This window comes from Oenanthe melanoleuca, chromosome 2 (genome assembly GCF_029582105.1).
Source record: "Oenanthe melanoleuca isolate GR-GAL-2019-014 chromosome 2, OMel1.0, whole genome shotgun sequence".
Lineage (NCBI taxonomy): Eukaryota > Metazoa > Chordata > Aves > Passeriformes > Muscicapidae > Oenanthe > Oenanthe melanoleuca.
In genome coordinates this window covers 12,763,917-12,787,106 of record NC_079335.1, presented here as the reverse complement: position 1 = coordinate 12,787,106, position 23,190 = coordinate 12,763,917, and positions in this window count along the sequence as shown.

Genomic DNA, 23,190 nt, shown 5'->3' with positions numbered 1-23,190 from the left:
TATCTTTCTGAAGTGACCTGCATTTGAAAAAGGTGTTATAAACTTTAATTTGCTTTAAATATGTAATGGTAACTGAAAGAAAATGGCAATTTCATGACTGAATTTTCACCAAGTCCATGATGTTGGAACTGAAATGGAATATTTCAGCAAAAATAAACTTTTTAATGTCTACGTAACATTAGAGAGATTAATGTACTGAAAGCAAACATTGACATTGTTATTGCTTATCGTGTCTTTTTAGGGTACTTGGGACAGAGATCTCAATCATTTTGTTCTTCTCCTTGTAAGCATAGTTACTGCTTAGATAACAGTCCTAGTTCTGACATTCCTTAGCACCATGGTGTGAAAACACAAACATGCTGCTTTTCCACCTCAACTGTGCTGCAAGTGCATTTGGAGGATATGTGCTCAGATAATCATGGACATGAAAAGGGACATGCAGAAGTCCACATCTGGCCACGAGGCACATCTGCCCTGTTTGCATCTTAATCTCAAATTTTGACAGAGTTTGGGCAGCATGGGGGCTGCTGACCCAAAAGAGTGGGCTCACTCTGGGGCATGTGATAAGGAAGTGATATTTTTGATAGAAATGTGGGCAAAATTCAGCTCTAGTTTATGAATAGCTCCATTCAATTTTTCACAAGAGGGAATCCTGATGGTGATAAAAAATTTTTGAGTTGTAAGTTGAAGGGGAATGACTGTCCTGTGAATGTAAGAAGCTAAAATTGAGGGGTTAGAGACATGGTACTCATTACACCTGATCATTTACAGAGCAGAAGTCAAGAAATGAAAAGTCTGCTGGGCTTCAGATGGAAATCTTTACATTTTCTAATGATGGCCTACTTTCCTCTAATTCTTTTAAGGGGAAAAAGGACACCCATTCAAGGCAATATGCAACAGGTTTTTTTCCTCTAGAAGAGAAGAAATTACATAATTCACACCAAGCAGGCATGCTCAATGTTCTTTTTAGAATTCAAGTCTTAAATAGTACACAGATATGTTTAAAATACATTAATTTAGGCATAGCTTTCATTGCAAAAACAGGGTATATACTTGTCATGCATTGAGATCTATAGTGTTTCAGCTATATTGCTAGCACCATTTATTACTGTGGCATATTGGCAAAACCCCAATCATTAATCTACTTTTCCAAATCATATGAATTTCTTTCAGCTTCTGATATGTAATGAGTCTATGGCTACAATAATAAAACCACTAAGATGCATTTCTTTGTTTAATTTGTCTTTATTTGACACGGTAATAGGTTATTATTTTGACTTTTAATACTTCAGCTTTTGTTCTTTTAAAAAATGTTTTCCTCTTATGTAGTGTCAGCATTGATTAGTCTTTGCTGTGTTTAAGAATAGTTTTTCTTATTACCTCCTTCAGGTCTAAATGATGAATATGCAAAATCATGAACTTAAGTATCATCTAATGCATGAGGCTGGGAACCAAGACAATATTTCTCTCTCTCTCATTCATTACTAATTCATTACTTTGGACTAGGATTATTCCTTATGTAAGGCTGAAAGCATAACCAGTGTTTGCAAGGTAACTCATGATGCTTTGATGAAAGGAACTCTGTACAATGACTGTGAAGTGTTTTAAACTGAAGGAACATGAGCTGGGAAGTTCAGTGGGGCAGGACAAAACCAGAGAGCCAAAATGCAGTAAAATTATGAAGTCTGATAGGTTTTTAAGCTCATTTTGTTTTAAATCTGAACTTTGCAGTGGAAGGAGACATCTCCATGAAGTAGCAGTGGTTGTCTTCACCCTCAAGAGGCAAGTCCCCTTGAGACTCCCATATGGCATGGTCCTTGGGGCAGGAGCAGCCACCTCTGGGCTCTCTGCCTTGAGAGAACATGAATTCATATTGCCTGTGCTCAGGTCAGTGTTTCAGTACCCAAGGGCCAACTTCTGCCCACTGACATGGGTGAGAAATGGATAATGCAGAGCATAGTGGTGGAAAGTCCTTTTCACTGCTAAGACCAATGGTCTCAGGTCTTTGGCCTCTCTGCCCCAGGAAAATGCTCTCTCTGCCACACCTGCTGATTTTCCTCTTCACTCAGAACTGTAAACTGCAAAAGATATACTGCTAAATAAGTATGTAAGCATTTATCTTCTTTTGTAGTCTCAACCATATTCACACAGTTTCCAATTCTGTCTCAGTCCTGCATGCTGACCTTTACCAACACATCAGCCTGGTGTCACTGTGAATTTCTGCACATGGGTACTGCAAGGGAACAGGTAATGGTTGTGCTGCCACATTTTGAGTTGTCCTCTGGACAACTTCCTGAAAGACCTTGAGCAGAGAGCATGGCCAGGTTTAATAAAGGTTATTGCCCTTTTTTGTTCTTTTTTTTGTGCTCGAGATATAAAGAATTTATTGTAGGGTTTATAGAAGGAACTGACTGTATTAAACCCTTGATAAGTTAAAGAGTGTCTAGCAATACTGGCTGGATTTCTCAGGAAGACAGAGACTGGATTTTCTAGAAGCTACACTTGTCCAAAATTTTAATTTTACTGTTCTGTTAATGCAAATCTTGATTTGTGATGCACTACTTTCAGCAGTACAGGATTAATCTCACTTTATTTTAGTTACCCACAAAGCATCTTCCCACATCTGGCTTGTCTCTAGTGTGATCCATGCCATCCATATAGGGACAAACATCTTTTAGGAAACATTTCTTCTGACCTATTGCAGTGTCTGCTTTAGAATTATAGACTCAAATAAGAGTTTGAGTTGAAAAGAACCTTTAAAGTTCATCTGGTCCAATGCTCTGCAATGAGCAGGGAAATCTTCAACAGGATTAGATTGCTCAGAGCCCTGTCCTGGCTGACCATGAATGTTTCCAGGGGTGGGGCATCCACCACCTCTCTGGGAAACCTGTTGCAGTGTTTCACCATTCTCACAGCAAAAAACTTCTTCCTTATGTCTAGCTTTAATTGACTTTAAGACCACTATCCCTTACTTAGGATTGAATATTATTGGTATGAAATAAAATTGATCTGGCAGAGTAATGCCATCAATTTTTGATCAGACAAATCCCACTGTTAATGTTTAACAATTGTTCTTTTACTTGATAGCAATTGTTCATATTGTAGGGAGAGCTGCATAGCCTGGAAATGTACTCATCTATCCAGCTTCTATAAATGCACACTTTATGGGCATTTCCTGTACACACAAAAAGATTGTAAATGTCAAAGAGAACATTTAATAAGAACATGTAATAAGAAAATTAATTGCTGTATACAAATACTCAGATAAAGGATGTGATATTCATCTAACTCAAGATCAGCAGAGGTTGTTTTAGCTGCTTATGTTTCTTGGTAGTGTTTCATTGTTTTCTATAACATTTTCCTGGAGAAACTGGCTGCTCACAGCTTGGATGGGTGCACTATTTTCTGGATAAAAACCTGTCTGGATGGCCCAGCCCAGAGAACTGTGGTGAATGGAGTTAAATCCAGTTGGCAACTGGTCACAAGTGGTGTTCCCCAGGGCTCAGTATTGGGGACAGTCTTAAATAATAATTTTATGAACAATCTGCATGAGGAGATGGAGGGCACCCTCAGAGAATTTGCAGCCAGCACCAAGCTGATCAGCTGGAGGGTAGAAAGCTCCAAAGGCTCCAGTCTGGATTAATGGGCTGAGGTCAATTTAATGGGGCTAATTCCAGGTCCTGCAATTGGGTCACAATAACCCCATGGAATTATAGAATGGTTTGTGTTGAAAATGACCTTAAAGATAATCTATTTCCAAAACCCCTGCCGTGGGCAGGGCACTTTCTGCTAGACCAGGTTGCTCACAGCCCCATCCAACCTGGCCTTGAACACTTCCAGGGATGGGGCACTCACAACCTCCCTGGAGAGCTTGTTCCAGTGCTTCATGACCCTTGGAATAAAGAATTTCTTTCTAACACTTAATCTAAACCTCCTCTCTTTCAGTTTAAAACCATTGCCCCTTGTCCTGTGGCTATTTGCCTGTATAGCATACAAATGTACTCACCTATGCAGCACCTACAAATGCACAGTTTCCCAGTGGATGGGAAGTTTCCTGGCAGAACAGGACCTGAGCACAGGCTGGCTGTGTGCCCAGGTGGCCAAGAAGGCCAATGGCATCCTGGCTGGACCAGCAATAGAGTGTTCAGCAGGACCAGGGCAGGGATCACCCCCTTACTCTGCACTGCTGAGGCCACACTGCAAATCCTGTGTCCAGTTTGGCCCCTCACCAAAAGAAAGGTGCTGGAGTGAGTCCAGAGGAGGGCAGTGGAGCTGGGGGAGGGTCTGGAGCATGAGTCTGATGAGGGGCAGCTGAGGGAGCTGGGGGTGTTCATCCTGGAGAAAAGCAGGTTCAGAGGGACCCCCTTGCTCTCCACAACTCCCCAAAATGAGGCTGGAGCCAGGTGGGGTTGGGCTCCTCTCCTGGGTAACAAGTGATGGGACAAGAGGAAATGGCCTCCAGTTGTGCCAGGGATGGTTTAGTTTCAATATTAGGAAAAATGGCTTCACTGCTAGGGTGGTCAGGCACTGGAAGTGGCCACCCTAGGAAGTGGGGGAGTGTCATTCCTTCAAATGTTCAAAAGACAGGGAGATGTGGCACTCAGGGACATGGTTTAGTGCTGGATCTGGCAGTGAAGGGCTAAGGATTGGACTGGATGGTCTGACAGGTGTTTTCCAGTATAAATGATTTTGTGTACCCAGTGTCCTAGCCATGATGACTGAGCTCACCTTTAAGAAGTGCTGCAAAGTTATTTTTGCAGGGTTACCCCTTGCTTTAATTTTAATACAGTTATTTTTTTCTTGGTTTTTTTTTTTTTTTTTAGTACAAAGGTGAGTAGTTTGTACTTGTAAGGCAAGAATAAGAAAAGCTGAATGTAACAAAGCTCACAGTCAAAGTTTCCTGATCATGTGGTTTTTTAACCCACTATTTAACTATGAACTTATTTACAAATCAGATATTTAGTTCACACTAGTCTCAAATTTAACTGTGGTAGACAAGGACAGTGTCTATTTGATAAATTTTTAATTGATTTTGGTCTTCTTTTCCCTAAAAAAACCCTTCAAGCTCCTGCAGCTGAACATAACCTATGGAGATATGATTTCAACTTCATGCATGCCAATTGGAAAATGGAAAACAGACTACTTGGAATGTAAAAATTAGCTTTGATCCTTATAAAGAAGAAACTGATTTTTCTGTATTCTAGGGAGATTGCTTTTTATTGACTTCAAACATGCTAATTTAGTAGGGCCTCTGGAGGGGAGAAATAGCTGATGCTGATGAATTATCTGCAATGTGTTAAGTAATAAATGTGAAAACCCCAAATTCTAGAAGATGTGCCAAGAAAACCAACCACAGTTGAGGCCCCTACACTTGGTGTCATTGTCACCTCAAATGGGTCTATATCTGACTGGTTTATGTTCTTCTAATACCCTTTACTCATCATTGCATGGCCCATGAAGTCAGCTTCGGAACAACCTTTATGCTTTATTTAGACTATTCTATATCATTTTCTGAAGATGTTTCAGATAATGTGTTAGCAAATGCCATCACTTCCATTTCCTGACAAGATGCATGGTTTGCCTGAAGGGTACTGCCCCACCTGGGTCAAAAAGAACCAAGATGCTTCAGCAAGGGCTACAGTCTTCATTATCTAGTAGTCACAAAACAGAAGCTGGAAGATATTTTCCAGATTAATGGTTTACCTGAAAACCTGTTTCTGTAGCCAGACCAAAGCTTCAGGATCTCCATAAATCCCTCACAATAGCCAGGAGCTCTAGACTTAAGTGCAGCTACTGAATTATTGTCTGCATGGGGAAATTGGCAAATGCAGGGTGCAATGAGTGTCATCACATGCATAATAAATAAATAAATCAGAGCACCCCCTGCATCCTCCATGTCTTCTCCCAGGCAATTAGCAACAGGGCAAGAGGAAATGGCCCCAAAGCTGTGACAGGGGATGTTCAGGCTGGACATCAGGAAGGATTTCTTCCCTGTGAGAGGGTTATGAAGCTTTCAAACAGCTGCCCAGTGGCAGAGTCACCATCCCTGGAAGTGTTCTAGAAATGACTGGGCATGGCACTTTGGTTTATTGGGATGGTGATGTTCAAAGGTTGGATTTGATGACCTTCCAGGTCTTTTTCAAATACAATGATTTATGATTCTACAATTAATGCATTAAAATGCAAGTTATGTGCTGTGATTTGCACCTCCCTTGTCAAAGATTGGAGCTTTGCTTTTTCCCACAACAATGGAAAATTACAGAACAGGTATTTCATCACATACCTGCTGCTTTTCTACCTTTATTATCAGATTTTATCCTTCACTTTGCACAAATGGGAAAGGAAAATTAGCAGACAAGCAGTTGTAGACTGCCCCAAGAGAAAAGTCTCCAAAGAAATTATTGCTTCAGAAACTACAGGAGAAGCGCTTCTTTCTGCTCACTGATGTGCATCTGTAATTATGGAATATTGTTTTGGCTTATTTAGTGACTCCACATATTTATAAGATCTCTGCAATAACTTCCATCTAAATTTCAACAACCTCTAAGCATTTTAGGTGTTACCTTCAGACATTTTAACAAATCCTTCAATAATTGCTCAAACCAGTGACTATATCATGTACACACATTCCTATGTTTAACTCCATGTTGACTCTAAGCAAAGAATCATCAAAACAGTTCTTGAAATTCTTTAATATCAGCTTCAGTTCTTCATCTGTCACCCCTAATCTGTGTTTTTCAAAAGGATTATAATAAATTTCTGATATTTTAAAAATTTCTGTCTAATAATTCAATTTTGTAAATAATTATTTTGATCCTCAGTTTCACAAAAACTTGGGGAAAAGCAGAATTTATTTTTCATTCTGAATTTGGAATTGGAAATTCTTACAGAAATAGACTTTAGGCATAAAAGTTTCAAAGCCTAACAAATATGAAATTAATAAAACAATATTAACCCAACTAACTTATTGTAAATGAAAGACTGTACAGAATTTTTATTTCCCAATCAAAACAAATGTTACCTCTAATTTGAGACTTGTGACTATGAATGATGATATGAAGAATATGTCCTAAGATTCATAACTGAGCTGATAACCTTAATTTTCAGCAAATAAGGTAAAAAAAATAATATTTTCCTTTTCTCAAAATTTATCCTCCCAAATCTGGATGCTGCAATTCATGTTTGGCTTGTCTTCATGCCCTTTCAGAGCAAGATTTGGGAAAGACTTTAAATACCATGAAGGTCATTTATGTGCAGCAGATGAATTTCCTTTTGTATCTTTGTTCCACTGATCAGAGAAACCAATTTAGAAGGGAAAAAGGAGGCAGATACATAACATATGTGGTTTGTGTCAACATAAAATATTCAACAAGGACAGATAGGTCTGAGCTCAAATGTTAAGTGTGACTCCAGAATGGCTGCATGGTTTGGAGAGTGTTCAGATCCCATGCAGCCTTTCCTGTAAGGAAATGGAAATTTCATGTGAGCTTAATGTTTTGGTGACTGTGTTTTCTCTCTGTTTGAATGAAAGTCCATGGCTTCTACATAACAGGGTAGTTAAAGTGATCTCAGATATGTCCTGGGTTGAAGAGATCACAGTAGACTGACTGTGGGTGGGTGCAGGCACTTACTCAAATGCTTCCCTGACTTTAACACAGTTTTGGGGGAAAGCTGAGATTGTGTCCTGAGGCAATAACAGACTTTTTGCTGCTTTGGCTTGCCAGCTGGTTAAGATGAGACCTGCCTTTCCATATTGAATGTTACACATTTGTTGGGTTTACTGACAAGTAAAGAGAGAATTGTGCTAGTTCAGCTGTCTCAGCACGTTTGGAAAGGTTTTTTAGATACCCTTAGCTGTTCAATACCAATACTTCTGTAAAACAAGCAAGACTTAACATGTTCTGCTATATTATTATTGTGTCAGTTGCCTACTTTCTGTGGAAAAAAGCTACTTTCTCTGCAGTTCTCAAAACCATGATGGTTTTAAGGCACCTGGTTTTGCTTTTTGTGTTAAAATGGCTCAAAAATAACACTTTTAATGCTTCTATGACTGAGGACCCAGGAGAGGACAAACACTGAACTGATCCACTGAAGGAAGAATAAAAAGTTTTAAGTCTAATGTAGTTCACTAGTTGAACCTGTGGAAAAAGGACTGAATAGTGGGAGGGATGATTAAAGCTGGAAAAAAACAGAGCAGAGAAGTTGTGCCTTGCTTGAAAAAGAAAATATGCAGTGGTAACTATTGTTGGAGTGCTCAAAACCTTCAGCAAGCAGTGAAAATGGTTTCCCTGAACTGCAGGACTGACCCCACAGTGCAGCTGGGTGAAGGCATTTCTTTTCTGAGTGCTTTCAAATATGGAAATGTCTTGGGCCTTGTAAAGTCTGCATAAGTTCCAGCTACACCAGAAGGAGCAATAGCTGGTGCCTACAGAGCAGCTTGCTAATGCCTAAAGTCAGGCAGTGTCTATTTCCTCGAGTCCAGCACCAATTCTGGACAAATTCATGCAGAAGGTTTACTGTGAATCATGAAATTAAGACTTACCTTTACTTTGATCCTGGTTCAAAATCCATCTCCAAGCCTTTTTCTGCTTCATCTACACAGCACAATGCAAATTGTAACACAGAAACACCTGAGCTCAAACTGATCTACCTTGGCTATGCCTGCTAGAGGAAACTGTGGTTCTTAAGCAGTCAAAGTAATTAAAACCAAGGTTTTAATATTTATATTTAGTATCTCTGAAGGTCCCCCACACTGCGCTTTCTCCACACACCTTCGATTGTCAAGATTTCCTCTTCAGTGACCTGAGGAACTCCCACTGCTTCCATTTCTCATCTCTATAATTTCCATTTCTGCCCATACCACAAAGATTTGAGGGTGATTCATAGTCAATATTAGATGACTGATTTTCCAAATGGTTAAATTGACAGTAACCAGGCTGACTGTGAGTCTGTTAAAGTGGCTGCTACTGTGGCTGTGGCAGGCAGGTTTTTTATTAAAAAATTTCTAAAACCTACACTAATTTTGAGAAGTACTATAGAAGAGGGACTGAAAACCAACAATTTCCTTAGCTTTTCATTGAAATGATCACTAAAATGTAGAGGATGAATAACCCCCTACCTTCAGGCTAAAGAGTCTGGATTTTTGTCTGCCTGCATTTTCTTTAAAGCTGAAAGTAATTCATCTCCTTGAATTTCTATTTGATTTGATTAGTTACAGGGTTGAGGGTTGTGGTTTTCTGTTTGGGTTTTTTAATTGTTTGTTTTGTTTATGTTTTTTTTTTTGTTGTTGTTGATTCTGTTTCAGTAAACTGCTGTACAATTTTTTTAAGTGCGCTTGAGAGAGTCTTGAGACCAAATTCAGACTCTGAAAGTGAGGCTTTGTATCTGACCCTTGGGTGGGCAGCAGCACCACAAATCCCTGTCAGGCACTGAAATATGTTCATATTGTACACAACTGTTTGGAGATGTTTTTTCTCAAACTCTCTAGGACACTCAATGCAGAGACCAATGGCCCCAGTGCACTGGCATCCTTGACTAGAACTTCAATTTTGATATTAAAGATTTCCTTTGCATTCTTAATATTTAAGATGTCAGTAATTTCTATAGTACATAAATTCTTAATAATATTATATCCATTATATTTAGGATCTCAGAATTCATTGTAAGTGTCCTGACTGGAGGGAGAGGAATCCATTCTGGAGACAGAAGGGTCTGTGCTAGTGGAGGTTGTTTGTAACAGCAATTCCTGAAAACGTGCCTGGATCCTGCTCATCTTGTTCAGGCATGAGCTTCTTAAGGTATAAATGCTGATGGAAATCTTACTTGTTTTGGCTGGAAATACCATCATCTGGGGTCATAAATGTAATGGATAATTTTATAATTTGAAAATATCATGTTGAATCTGTAACTTCGTGTAACAGAGAGTTAAGAGATGTTGATACAGCATGGTTTAGACTCACCTCCTAATAATTTCTAGGGAAAGGGTCAAGAATTAAAGTATATGGCTCCTGGTCCATGTCATACACTGTATTCTTGAAAATATTCAGGGGTCTTCCCTGAATTATATAAATTTTAAAAGGGGGTATCAGCTTGGTGAATCTTTCAGAAGTAGCTGCTTGTTCTGCATTTCCCACATAGGGAATGAAGATTGCCTTTTGCCACCTCTCTGGATGTAGAACTACTTTAGGAGGTGCTCACATACCATTGTGGTGGAAATTGTGGGATTACAAAACCTGTAATTTCAGAAGACATCCTGGTTTATCAGTTGTATACCTGCCCAGATTATTTTAGCTTCTGATCTGCCTACAAACATTGTCATGGTAAATCCTGAATTTCTTTTGCTACACTGTCTTAAGTTTTGGAGAAAAAAATATTTTAAACATAAATTGCTTCCTGTAGTTTATGCTGCTCATTTCATTTTACATTCTGCTTAAAATAACCCAGAGAAAAAAGCTGGTCTAACATCAATGACAAACCCTATTCTATCAGGAGGACTTTACAGCCTCTGCAGTACTCTCACTCTATGGATCATATAACAGGATCAGGCATTAGAATAGCTTGCCCAGGGAGGTGGCTGAGGTACCATCCCTGCAGATGGTTAAAAGTGTCTGGATCTGGTGCTGGGTAATGGTTCTGTGGCTTAGGGGTTACAGAGGTAGTGCTGAGTGAATGCCTGGATTGGATGGTCTTGTAGGTCTCTTCCAACTTTGATGAATGTATGATTCCATGATGGTTAACTTATTTTTACAGGACAATTGAACATGAATCTTAATTAATGTGAAAAGTTTTATCTGCAGCTTTCATTTTCTATTTCCTTCGGTTTTGCTTTTTTTTTTTTTTTTTTTTTTTTTTTTTTAATAACATACTGTGGACTATAAGGAAATTAAATGTCTATTTAAGCTGATCAAGAATTCAGATCCTAATCTGGCAAAAGCAAAAAACTGCTGTATTGAATGTAGAAGAAAAACTAGGAAAACAACCCTTTTTAATGTCTTCCAAAAGTTAGTTTCAGTATTGCAGGGCTATGTGGAAGTGGATAGGAAGCATGAGCTGCCTGGGGCTGCTGGCCTGGGTCCTGCCTCCTGTGTTCTGGTAAGGTCTGGTCTTCTGACACCGAGCAGAGAAGCAGCATTTTCCTATTTTGGCAGGAAACACATCAGCAGTGCTTGGATTATTAACATGTGTTACAATCACAGAAATTTTACATCAGCTTGAAACAGAGATAAGCCAGACACTGACACTGCCAGAAACATACTTGCTGTTGAAGATCTTTTATTTCTTCTGTAACCTCACAGTTTATCCACATCAACTCCTGGATTCCCATGAACAACACCTTCAGCATCTTTGTATGGTCCATTGCCAATAACAGAGCTCAGAGTGTAGGTGGAAAAAATACAGAGCATGAATGAAATTATTTGATCTTGTTTGACCAGTAAATACTGTTATTTGTTATTCCAATGATCCTGTCTAAATATTGTAAGAAAAATGTCATTGATTTTTTTTACAAGGTTATAATTTTGGATTATCCTAGAAATTATTCACAGATAAAAATTTGTTGCATTATTTCTTCTTAATATATGGGAAACAAATATTTTAGCAAAAGAGTTAAACCATGAAATAGAAAATGGATTTACTTCATGATACATTTTCATAGCTTACCTTAGATAAAATCTTTTTATTCTGATTTAGAAAACATATTTGATTGAATAAGGCCGTTGTTTCACCTATGACACTTACCAAGTAATCAGTAGTGGTAACTGTAAGTGAAGAAGCATTAGCTTATGGTAAAGCTGCTCTACAGACCAGCAATAATTTAGTTTGGGGAGAAGAGTCTTTGCCAGGCTTGGAGCTTAAATTACTCCATCTGAAGCTACTGGAAATATTTTTAATGAATTAAAAGATGGTTTTACTGAGCCATTCAATTTAAGCCCTAAAGCAGAGGCTTTGTTAAGCCTTGTAATGATCATTATGGTTATCAAAACTACAGGTACTGGTCCCAATACATAAATGATTTATCTTTGCTTAGATCTCAACAAATTATCTCTCACAAAAAAAACATGTCAGAACATTTGTAGATTTTCGTTAGCCTAGAGGAAAAAAGTAACCTTCTCAAGGAAGTTCATGCGTGGATATTCCCTTGGTTCTTCTACAGAAGTATAAAACCTTAACAAATGAACACATGTCTAGTACTTGCCATGCTCCCAGGGCTTACACATGTAACCCAATTGCTTTGTGAAAAGAGCTATCTAAAATAATGAAACTCATCAAGAGAACCCTTATGATACTTACAAGTGACTGGGTAAAGAGAACCACTTTTTAAATATTAACTGTTCCATGAAAGTCCAACCAATCCAGTTGGAAATTTGCTTACTGTATTCATGAATATGCAACACTGAATCCTCCTCTGAATCTGTGATAAAAGAAATTGTGTCAGCACTTCTCTGATAACAGGCTGTGCATGGAAACTGCATCTGGAAAGGAGAAATTGCACAACACGACTGTTTAGTCAAAGCAAGTAAATGCATCCAAGAGTAATTAAATTCCTAATGAAAATCTTTTCAGGTACAAAGGCCTGGCTTGGCTGCCCCTTTGGCTGCAGCTCCCAGCGCACAGAGGTGTCTCCAACTCAATTGCTGGCACAGGACTTACTAATGATGGTTGGAGACTTTTGTATTTGGAAGATGAATAGTATCTCAGAAGCTGAGTCTCAGCTCTGACAAGCACCAGGACTTTACAGACAGCGATTTTAATGCATGCACTTGCAAAGCACTTGAGGTGCTTTGCCTGCAGTACATTGCAGATGAGAGTATTCCCACTTTTCCTGGCTAAATGCAAAACACTACCTTGATTTCAGAAATGCCTGCTGTAATGGTTTTGAAATCAAAACCAGTGAGAGGCTCCAAGTCAGAAGTACAATTTAATAGGAACAAAAGCAAAAAACTAAAACACATGCAATAGTACAAAAGAAGAACCACTGACAAGAGTCAGAATACAACCTGACACCCTCCTAGTTATGGTGGTGGTAGCAGCCCAGATCTTCTCAAAGCAGTGATCCTGGTAGCTCTTGTCCTCTGAAAACCAGTGGGTAAGGGCCACTTTAGTGCTCCAAATCTCAGATTTTATCTAGGTAGGAAAGGCTTGGCTCCTCCCCCTGGGTGAAACATCTCCCAGTGGGATGATGTAATTTTATCAGTCATACAGTGGGACTCAATGGCCCATTAAGGATGGGACATGGGAAAGATAAAGAACATTGCCCCACCTGGTTTTAACAGATGGCCCATTAGCAGAGGATATCTCCACAGAGATAAGGATCACTGCCCCAAGTGGTTTCAGCAGGGGGTGATAGAATACATCCCTTTGGGTATATCTTTACATTGTAACCTAGGACACATACTTACTGCTTTTTCTGCCTCTCTGCAGTCTTCACTTGGAGAGGGACTAAAACTCCATGATGGTTGGTTTAGAGGAACCTGATTTTCAGATGCTTTTCCCTCTGCCTCCCCAAACCTGGGGGCAGCTCTCAGAGAGAGGGATCAGAGAATGAGGATGTGCAGGGCAGCACAGACCTGATGCTCTCAGGTCAGCCAAAGGCAGCAGCTAACACAGAACCAACTGAGAAGGGAATTTCTAAACAGTTTGGCTTTTTGTACCTAAAAAATCAACCTGCTTTAGACACTCTAGTCTCACTTCAGACCTTCTCCTAATTTATATTTAGAAGCAAAATGCAATGGCAAAGTAAAACCCATGTTGCTGGCTCAGGTATCAATTTCTTTAAACATTAGGTTACATTGTGTCTGCCCCTAAAGAAATCTGATTTGCACTCTGGTATTTTTCAGTCTGCCATAGCCATTAGAAGTAAAAGGCAGCCCAAACCTCAGAATGTAACCTGGAACCTTTTGGAAAAGGAAATTCAGATTTATTCCACTGGAATTAGGACAAAACCAGATATTGGACTGCAAAATCAGGGTGTGTTGAAGACAGTAGTTTGTGTTCGGACAAGTTTCTTATTATGAATTATTCATGGAACTGGACTATTAAGAAGATTCTGATTCTTTTCTGTAGTATATGTAACTTTAGGGATGAAGTTACAGAAACTTTCAGTCCTTACAATTTCTAACTGTCCCTCAGACAAGTTTTTTCCTTTTCTTTTAAAGCTTAAGTTCATTAAGTTTTTTGAGAATCTGGTGGCTTTTAATGCTGTATAAATGGAAGCTGAGGCTTTTGTTAATGGTCTTTTACACCAAAGTAAAATACATGGGTCATGAAGCAAAAAATGGATAAGTTCTAATTTTAATTGTATCCTAAAATTGTTTGAACTCTCTGGGCTGGGCTAAATCCAAACTGGAAATCTAGGGTGGGATCTGGCCTTAATCTGTAAGTTTGGCACAGGTCCTCCCTCTGGAGACTGGCAGGCCATTCCTCCTCTGCAGGCTATAGGGGCACACAGGCACTAACTCCAGACTGAACTGGCAGATGTCTCAGAGAAGCAGATTTGGGGTCAATTTACAGCCACAGACCTTGAAACCTTTCAGGCAGTGTCTTTATGACTTCCCAATTAAGTTTGGTTTGCAAACAAAGAGAAGTCTATAGAAATATACATGGAAGAAAACATGTTCTGTCTAAAGACACATTTCCTGTAACAGGCAATACCAACTCTGCAAAAGAGCATTTGCAGATTAATGTGTCAGTGGTAAAAACCTCAACTGGGGATTTATATTCCTGGCCTCACAGGTAGGAAGCCTCATGTGGCTGGTAACCAGGCATTGAAAATTTCATGCTGAAGGAGAGGAAGAAGAAGAAGAAAATTGTGGTTTTGTTTTTGTTTAGCCTTTCATTTGATTGCTTCAGTTTGATTTTTATTAAGTTTTTAATATAAAAATAAAAAAAGAACTGAACATGCATTAATGTCTTATATTGTAATATCTTATATTGACTCCAAGTGCTTACAAAATTTTGTCCTATATTTGGGAGACCTGTGCTGAAGGTGGTGCTTGTTGCTCATGCATGTAAACTCTATTTCCAGTCTTTTTCTAAGTGAATAGCCTGCTTTGTGAAAAGCAGTTCATCGGTGGTTAACTTTCTTATTTTCTTTGAGAAAGAGCAGATCTGCCAAATTAAACTGAGACCTGCTGAGATAATCACGTTGAACTGGAAGGGGCTGAACCCTTAAAACCCCTCCTGGAGCTAAAGGAACTGCTCTGGAGTGAGGTGGTGGCTGGCAATCAAAGTGGGGGAGCCCTTAGGGGACCAGGAGGACCATTAATTTTAGAGCAATTGTGTGATGCTTACATGGCCTGTAACTCTCTCCTGCAGCACAAAACACTCGTGCACGACGTTCCCTCATCCCCTGCTGTGCTCTGGGCTGCTCACACGAGCCCAGCATCACATCAAATTGTGGCTATCCACAGTCAGTGAGCACATCCAATCACTATTTTGAGACTGCTCATCCGCCCTGTTTTATCACCAAGCATTGGCTCTACATTGCCTCCTGGGGGAAATGTTCATTTCTTTCTGTTTTAGACCTCCAGCTCTAGTACCTGCATTTAAGGATCATTTCACCAGAGGAAGATATTTCTTTATAAAGTTTCTTTATAAGCTATTAGGATTTTATTTGAAGCTGTGAGAGGAATATGGAAAGTAGAGGCTGTGGATGCTGTCTGCAATGATTCCCTTGTGGTGTTGAAGATATCTGATAAGAACAGATAAAAGTGGTCCAGAAACAATGAGCAATAAACTGGGAGGTGCCTTCAGAACTGGAGAGTAAACAGCTGCTCGTTTGAGTCCCTGCACTTGTATTTTTGTGTCTTTTTCCTGTGCAGAAGAAAAAACAAGTTAACAGTGTAAGTCTCCCGAAATTATGAAAAGGATCTGGAATAGACTTTTCTGCAAGTTCCAGGTGAATTGCCTTCTGCAGGGAATAATGTGGGGACCAAATGGCCTCCTCTTCTCCTCCTGTAGTTGTGAAGGGTCAAGGAACAATTGTAATAACTGAAACATGCTCCCTCAGTTGGCAGAAATAGGGCAGGAGATGTGATAATAGGAAACATGGAACCAAACTCAAAACCAACCAGAATGTGCATGCATTTGTGTTCAGTTCCTCAGATGTTCCTCTGGAAAAATCATGCAGGACTCCTCCAAGACTGACAGGACTGACAGATGAGATCCAGGTTCTCTCCTGACATTCCTGAGTGCCCAGGGGAGGAGGGTTTCTGTCCTGGCTCCTCTCTGGCTCATCAGCACTGCCTGGCAGGAGCTCCCCGTGGTGGGCAGGACATGAGGGCACTGGAGCATCCCTGCCCTCCCAGGGCAGCTGCACACAGAAGCCACCAGTGCACCCTTTAACCTCTGCAATGTGCAAATTCTCTCCAAGGTTTGTGCCTGTGGGATCTCTCTCACCACCACGGTTCTGCTGCTGTTTCCTCAGTGCCAGCATTCAGATCTTTGCTGTCTTTCTGTACCTTTCCTTTTCATCACACTGGTCATTACTTTGTACTTGTTGAGATTTTCAACTTTTGTCACTAATTGCAGTGGTATAATGATATAGCTGTTTGCCAGATCTCTTGTTTTAACTCAAATTTATGTCCATTTAACCACAGCTTCTCTCAATTTCTTTTCAGCAAAATCCCTTTGTTTAGACTTGGGCCCAAACTATTTTTTTCTGGAAAGCATTGAAAGGAATGGTCCTGGCTGCCTCCTTTGACAAAGGATAATTGGAAAATATAAGACCTCTTATTTTACTGAAAGATATCCAACTCTTTGTATGAACTCCTTTTGATTTTGATGAACATTGAAGAATTTTTATTCAACTTCATTCATATCCAGTCATTGCTATTGCTTGTATTAGACACCCACTTGCAGAGCTCCAAAAGTGGTCATTGTGAGGAATAGCATTTTTGAAATATAAATTAATTCTTTTAGTTACAAGAGAATGTTTAAAATATATTAGAGTTGTCAATTTTTTTTCTTCCTTTTTTCCCCTCCCAGTTTTTCCTTTTTGGGATAAAGGTACTTTTAATTTTTTCAATTTTCTCAATCTTGCTATACCAGAAGAAAGCTTAAGGAGGGTTAGGAATTTTTACTTAATACAGAAAGATTTTTCTTGATAAATCATATTTTAATTTCACTTCAGCACCTGTAGAAACCTTGACCAAACTTCCATATAAAGTGTTTGGATCAGATTTTAAAATTTCCCCCAAGAATATGTCTTTAATACATCAACACTAAATTTTCAAGAAACATAATATCACTTTGCCTACCTTGCCTCAAACCAGAAAGATTTCAAAATATTGGAAACATGGAAAATAATATTTCTAAAGTGACACTGAACTGGAAAACTTATCATTGTTTACTCAAAGAATTTATTTTTTTTTGTCTTTAGTGGACAACAAATTTTGTTCACATTACCATTAATTTATACCTGTGTGAGGAAGAAACATAAATATTCCAAAACAAATAAGCAGAATAAAATGGAGATTTGAACTATAGCTGAAAAGACAGCTGAAACCATATAAATCAAATATCTCCTGTAAATCTCTCATTCCTGCCATACATCATTGGCTGTGATCATCCCTTACCACCCTGTGTCCTTTTTGGATTGTGGAGTAGAACTGGAGCCTGTCTTTAGAATTTTGCAGGCTGACATGGATATCAGTAATTCTTTATAAACAAGGGCATTTTATCATGGCTGCCTCTATTTTCAGAGGTGCTGTGGGTGGAAGTTTCTGACTTCTGTGTGTACCACTGACTTCAGAAACAGCATCCAACAAACACCAACAACTGAGGAAAACATTTCTCATTCACCTGTCAGGACCGACCTTGCCAGCTGGACAAATCCAGTTCCACCCAGCAGAAATATTTGTACACTGAGAACAGTTATAAAAATACACAATAAGAAAGTAACCTCATTAATTGTAATTCATGTGCATGTATAATACTAATACTAATACTAATACTAATACTAATACTAATACTAATACTAATACTAATACTAATACTAATAGCAGCAAGTCCTTTAACTGAAAATGCAAAATGGGCAATTTCAGGTCATGAAGGAGAAACTCAGTGGTGCTAAATACATGAAACTGGACTGCAAGGCCTGGGAATGTGACCTAATAAAGGAATAATGTACCAGACAGACAGATAAGAGCTGCTTTTTTCTCAGAGCTCTGCAACTCACACAACTTAATCTTTGTAAGGGAGGGAAGGGTTGCAAATGCTGCCTAATATTTTTCTGAAGCTCTTGTCCTCTGCAAAAAAACCTAGTAACCATGCTGAAATGATTAGAGTGATTGTACCATGAAATGGCTTGGATTTGCTCATCTGGCTTCAAGTTCAGAGGAATGACCAACAAGCTGACTTATGTTCTTAGCAGTGTAGACCCAGAAGGGTTCAAGCAGATGTTGCAGGCTTACTCCAGGCAAATACATGAAGTTTTGTGGTTTCTCTTAAGTGTTTGCTAATATCTACCACATTGCAAAGTCAAATGTCCTTTCTCAACAGAGCTGACTATTCATAATACAATACAGATGATTTAATCTGTGGTTAGGACTTTCCATTTCTACTAGAGCTCTGTAAAGTCTGAACTGCTCAAGCTTACATTATATCCACATACAAACAAAAAAACAAAAAAAAAGATCAAAAAATCCCTGTCAGTCCCAAACTCTGAAGCCATGTATCTGCAGCTGGGTTATGTAGGGATGCTATGGCCCTGTGCATGTCCATCTGCTCCTGTGACATTGCTCCTTCAAGTCCATAACTGAATGAAATGGGAGTTTCTATGGAAGTTTTTTACACAATTAGAAGTAAGTATATTTTCAGAACTAGAACAACCAGGATCTCAAATAATTCTGTTGTTTGCATCGAATGTTCATCTACTCTCCTCTATTATTTGGGACTCATATAAAAAATAAATGCTAACTTTTAATATTGAAAATAATTTTTGCAATTAATTATCAGGTAAGTAGTTTTAATATGATCATTCTTTCAAAGTTGATTCAAATTCTCTTTGCAGTCCTGACCATGTTGTAATCCTGGAAAGATTTTTGTTGTTTTGTTTTATTTTGGTTTGTTCCTAGAAAAGGGGTTTATCCATAAAATGTGACATTCCTGAAGAACACAAGGGAATCTCTTTTGATACTAGTAAGTGGTTTTGGACAAAAGCTTTGGGTGATAAAAGATTTAGAAAATCCTAAACAATTTGTTTTGATATCTTTAAACAAAGACATTTATTTGATTTTGCTTGAAAAACTGGTTTTGATAATAAATGAAGACAGAAGACAGAGCTTTGAGTTGCACAAACAATACATTTTGTGTTTGAAAAAATACCTCTGATGACAAAAAATGTATTCTTAGTTTCTTCTGGTTTAGCAAAATAAACAATGGGTTTTGGTTGACTGAAGATTATTTTCTTTTAATTTTTTCAGTTTGGGCAGCATTAAAAAAAAAAAAAATCATTAATTTCCTACATAGCACTGCTCCTGAGTAATTCCCAGAATGAGGCAGAACAAAACAAAGTCATATCTTGGTTGAAACACTGGCCACTTTGAATTCAATGGCAGAATTCCTATTCATTTCGTTGGGGTCAGGCTTTTACCTTCCTCTTTAACTCACAGCTCAGTTTTCCTCCATTACAGATTGCAGAAGTGAAGGAGATTTCTTTTGGTTCAAGTCACTGCTGGTGAATCTGTCCCAAGAGAAATATGCAATATACACTTTTCATTTCTGTCCTAAAGGAGCACTGGAAAAAGCACATTTCACCAGCTTTTATAATGTATATGGGCATTTTCAAATGTTTCTTAATGTCTTTGTCTATAGTAAACCCTGTTTGAGATGTTAATAATTTTTGACAAGCACTTCCCTTGTGTCTGGATTTTGAAAGGAAAACCTAGAGCATAAAATAGCCTTGTTCTAGTCATGCAGTGGATTGAAACCAGCAGAAGCTGATAGCAAACAGTTTTTCTCAAATGTAATTTTGGTTTGCTTTCCCATGGATCTCTACTTTGCCTTCTGCTGCAAGCTGGCAGCACTATTTAAAAAGTCAGGAAAACAATCAAACTCAGAATTCTCCTTTAAATACTAATTTATTTTCATAAGCTGTACTTTACCTCTGGTATTCAAAAGCATGGGAAAAAATTTGTCTTTAAAAAAGCTTTCAGAGATCTTTCTTTAGAGCATGGAGCAAAACAGAGGGTCCCCAAAGTGGGAATCTGCACCCTGGAAGGTCAGAGCAGCTATTCCTGTTCTAGGGCAGCCCAGCATCATGCACCTCTAGTTCCTTCTGCTTATTTACTCAGTGGTGAGTCAAAGGAAAAACTCACTTTTCACCCCCAGATGAGAATAAAGCAGCATTAATTGGATCACAGTTTTATTTTGTGCAGCTCTATGGCTACAGCCTACCTGAAAGTTTTTGAACATTCAGCTATTTTTATGACAGAGTTGGGGACTTCTAGGTCTAGCAAGTCACCAAACACATCAAGCCACAGCAGCTGAGTGTGTGCTCTTTTTATTGAAACTTGACTGTGCACTGAGACCTTGGGTGCCTAAAAATGTCAGTGTTGTGAGTCTTCCCATCTTACAAAACTGAGCTTTGTGAGAAAGCAAAAGTGAATGTGGTGAGGGGATGTAGTGGGATTCATTTCATCCTGAGCATGGCATCCCAGCCCAGGCTGCAGTGACAGTGTGATGAGATCTTCACTGATGGCTGTGAAGGCTGAGACTCCTTGCACTCTGAACTTGGGGAGGGTTTTTTCACCTTCATTTTGTCTGCTGGCATTCTTAAAGTTAAAATTTAAATTAGGTGTAGATGTTTATTTAGTTTTCAATGTGTTGCCTATATAACTGTGATTTTCACCAATTTTCTACTGCAGTCATAGGTATATTCAGGTCGTGCCTGTACTGAACTTGGTTTTCATTTGCTCATGGTAATATGTGTTTATGTTTTTAAGCAAAATCTCTTGCTGCTTGTGATTGGAGATTCCCCAGGGAGGCAAAATTGATAACAGCTTTCACCTTAAACCAAATTAGGAACACAAGTTTCTAACACAGTGTTAGAAGAAACAAGGAGGCAAATAAAAAAAATGTGAAGAGGAAGTAAAATTCTAACTTCACATTGAGTGATAAAGATCCTGAATTTACGAAAACACAAGGATCATGTTCAGGAATCAATATATAAATGCTAAGACATAACACATGGCATAATTAGAGAGAAAACAGTTACAGGACTGAGCAGAACATTTCTTTAATGTGGCAAATTAAAGTAAGAATTTTAGCTTTGTTGGGGAGTCATTTGTAAATATGTATGTGTATCCTCTACCACACGTTTTCTCCTCCCTTCCTCCTGGAGCAGCCTATCCCTCCTTCCCATTCTGAGCAGCCAGGCTTTTCCTTTCACTTGCTCTGGCAGCTGCAGTCCCACCCTCCTCCCAGCAGTGAGAGCACTGATTACACACATCTACTGCAAATCATCATTTTCCCTTCTGCCTCCCAGCTACAAATTCCCATCATGGTATACCCCTTTTTAAATCTCCTCTTTATTGAGTTTCATCAGCACAAGGCCATTGTTAATACATCTGTTTGGAATAAAAAATCATTTCCCTGTGTCTGCCACCCTCTCTCCACTCCAGAGTCTCACCCCATCCCAGGTCCCAGCCATGATTAAGCAGCACACGTGTTTCAAATAAAACTATCTTCTCTTCACACACCCCCTCCCTCTCACAGCTGTAGATTTCCCTACTGCATTTTCCCAATTTGTAACTTTTCTGCCTTGTTTTCAGCCATGCTCTTCCATCAGTGTTTTCCCTGCTATTTAGATTTTCTTATGCATGTGTTTAGCACCTTTCTTTCAAAGAAGAGGCTCAAAAAATTATATCACTATTGCAGTCTTCATTTTAGACCAGGGAACTCAGGTCTGCAGAGTTGAAGAAATTTGCTGTTTGCTCCAGAAGGGGTACAGAAGGCTTGGGAATGGCATCTTGGATTCTCTATGGTGTAAGTAGGGCTGGAAGTCCAGATCTTTGGGCATATGACCTTGTGCTGGATTGCTCTGTCCCCCTTTTACACTCCTTGGCGACAGGTGTCCTTGGCAAGTATTACTTACCTATTCAGTAAATAAATATTCAGTAAATAAAAGATTTATTGTGGGTTTTGGAAGCAGTGCTTTCAGATCTACAGGCACATCCTTTCATCTGTTATTCAATGACCAGAGACACTCTTAAATTTGTGGAAGATGAGGGCATGGGCCCTCCTTGCTCCCATCTGCACAGCAGATGCCTGGTGCATGTCCCTAGTTTAACCCTGGGTTATTTCCCTGGCTGCTCGTGCCTCCAACTGCAATTATTCACACCCAAACTATGTCTCAGCCTACAATGCAAAAGCTCTCAAAGAAATGCTTTCCCCTTCCTTTGCCTGTGCTGCTGTGCACACAGCCAGAACATGATGGTGCAGGCAGTCCTTACACTTGCTGGATTTATATTGCATCCCAAAACTGGCATTGTCAGCCCCAGCTACTTAAAAATTACGAGTTTGTTCTCCAAAGCATTGCCAACACAAAAGAACTAATTAGCAAGCAGTTGTGCTTGTCTGGCTTCTTGCCTTGAGCCAAGATTTTCAGCTTTTCTCTGTGACTGTAGTAGCTAGATATATAAATAGTTTTTTATTCCTTTTGCAGATGAATGCTGGAATTCCAGTTTAATCTCCTGTCTTGGGAAGGTGATGTTTTAGGAAGGAATCACATGTTGGTCTCACTAAATACTTAGAAATGCTGGGAACATGCTCCAAAACTTGCCTCCAGAGGAAAATTTGTGCACATACTAGATAACATTCCACCAAAGGTAAAAGTTTCTGGTCATCTGTGTCACCTGTTTAATGTCAGTACCTAAATATCAGCAAAAACAATGAAGGAAACCATTCAGAGCATTGTGCAATTTTGTTTCTAAAACATCGTTTGAATAAAAATGTCTACAGGATTGACAAGTGGTACATGTCTTAAATAATTTCTCTATTGTGAAATAATTCTATTTAATTTTAGAACAATTTTCCACAAAAGAAAAAAGAACTGTGGAGAGAACAGTTATCTTCAAGTAGATAACTAGAACCACAGTATCAGAAACAATTTTTCTGACTATATTGGCAGAAATGCTTGTGGTTTTCCTGGTTTTGCTTTTATTTTATGACCTTCATGGCTGACAAACTCAC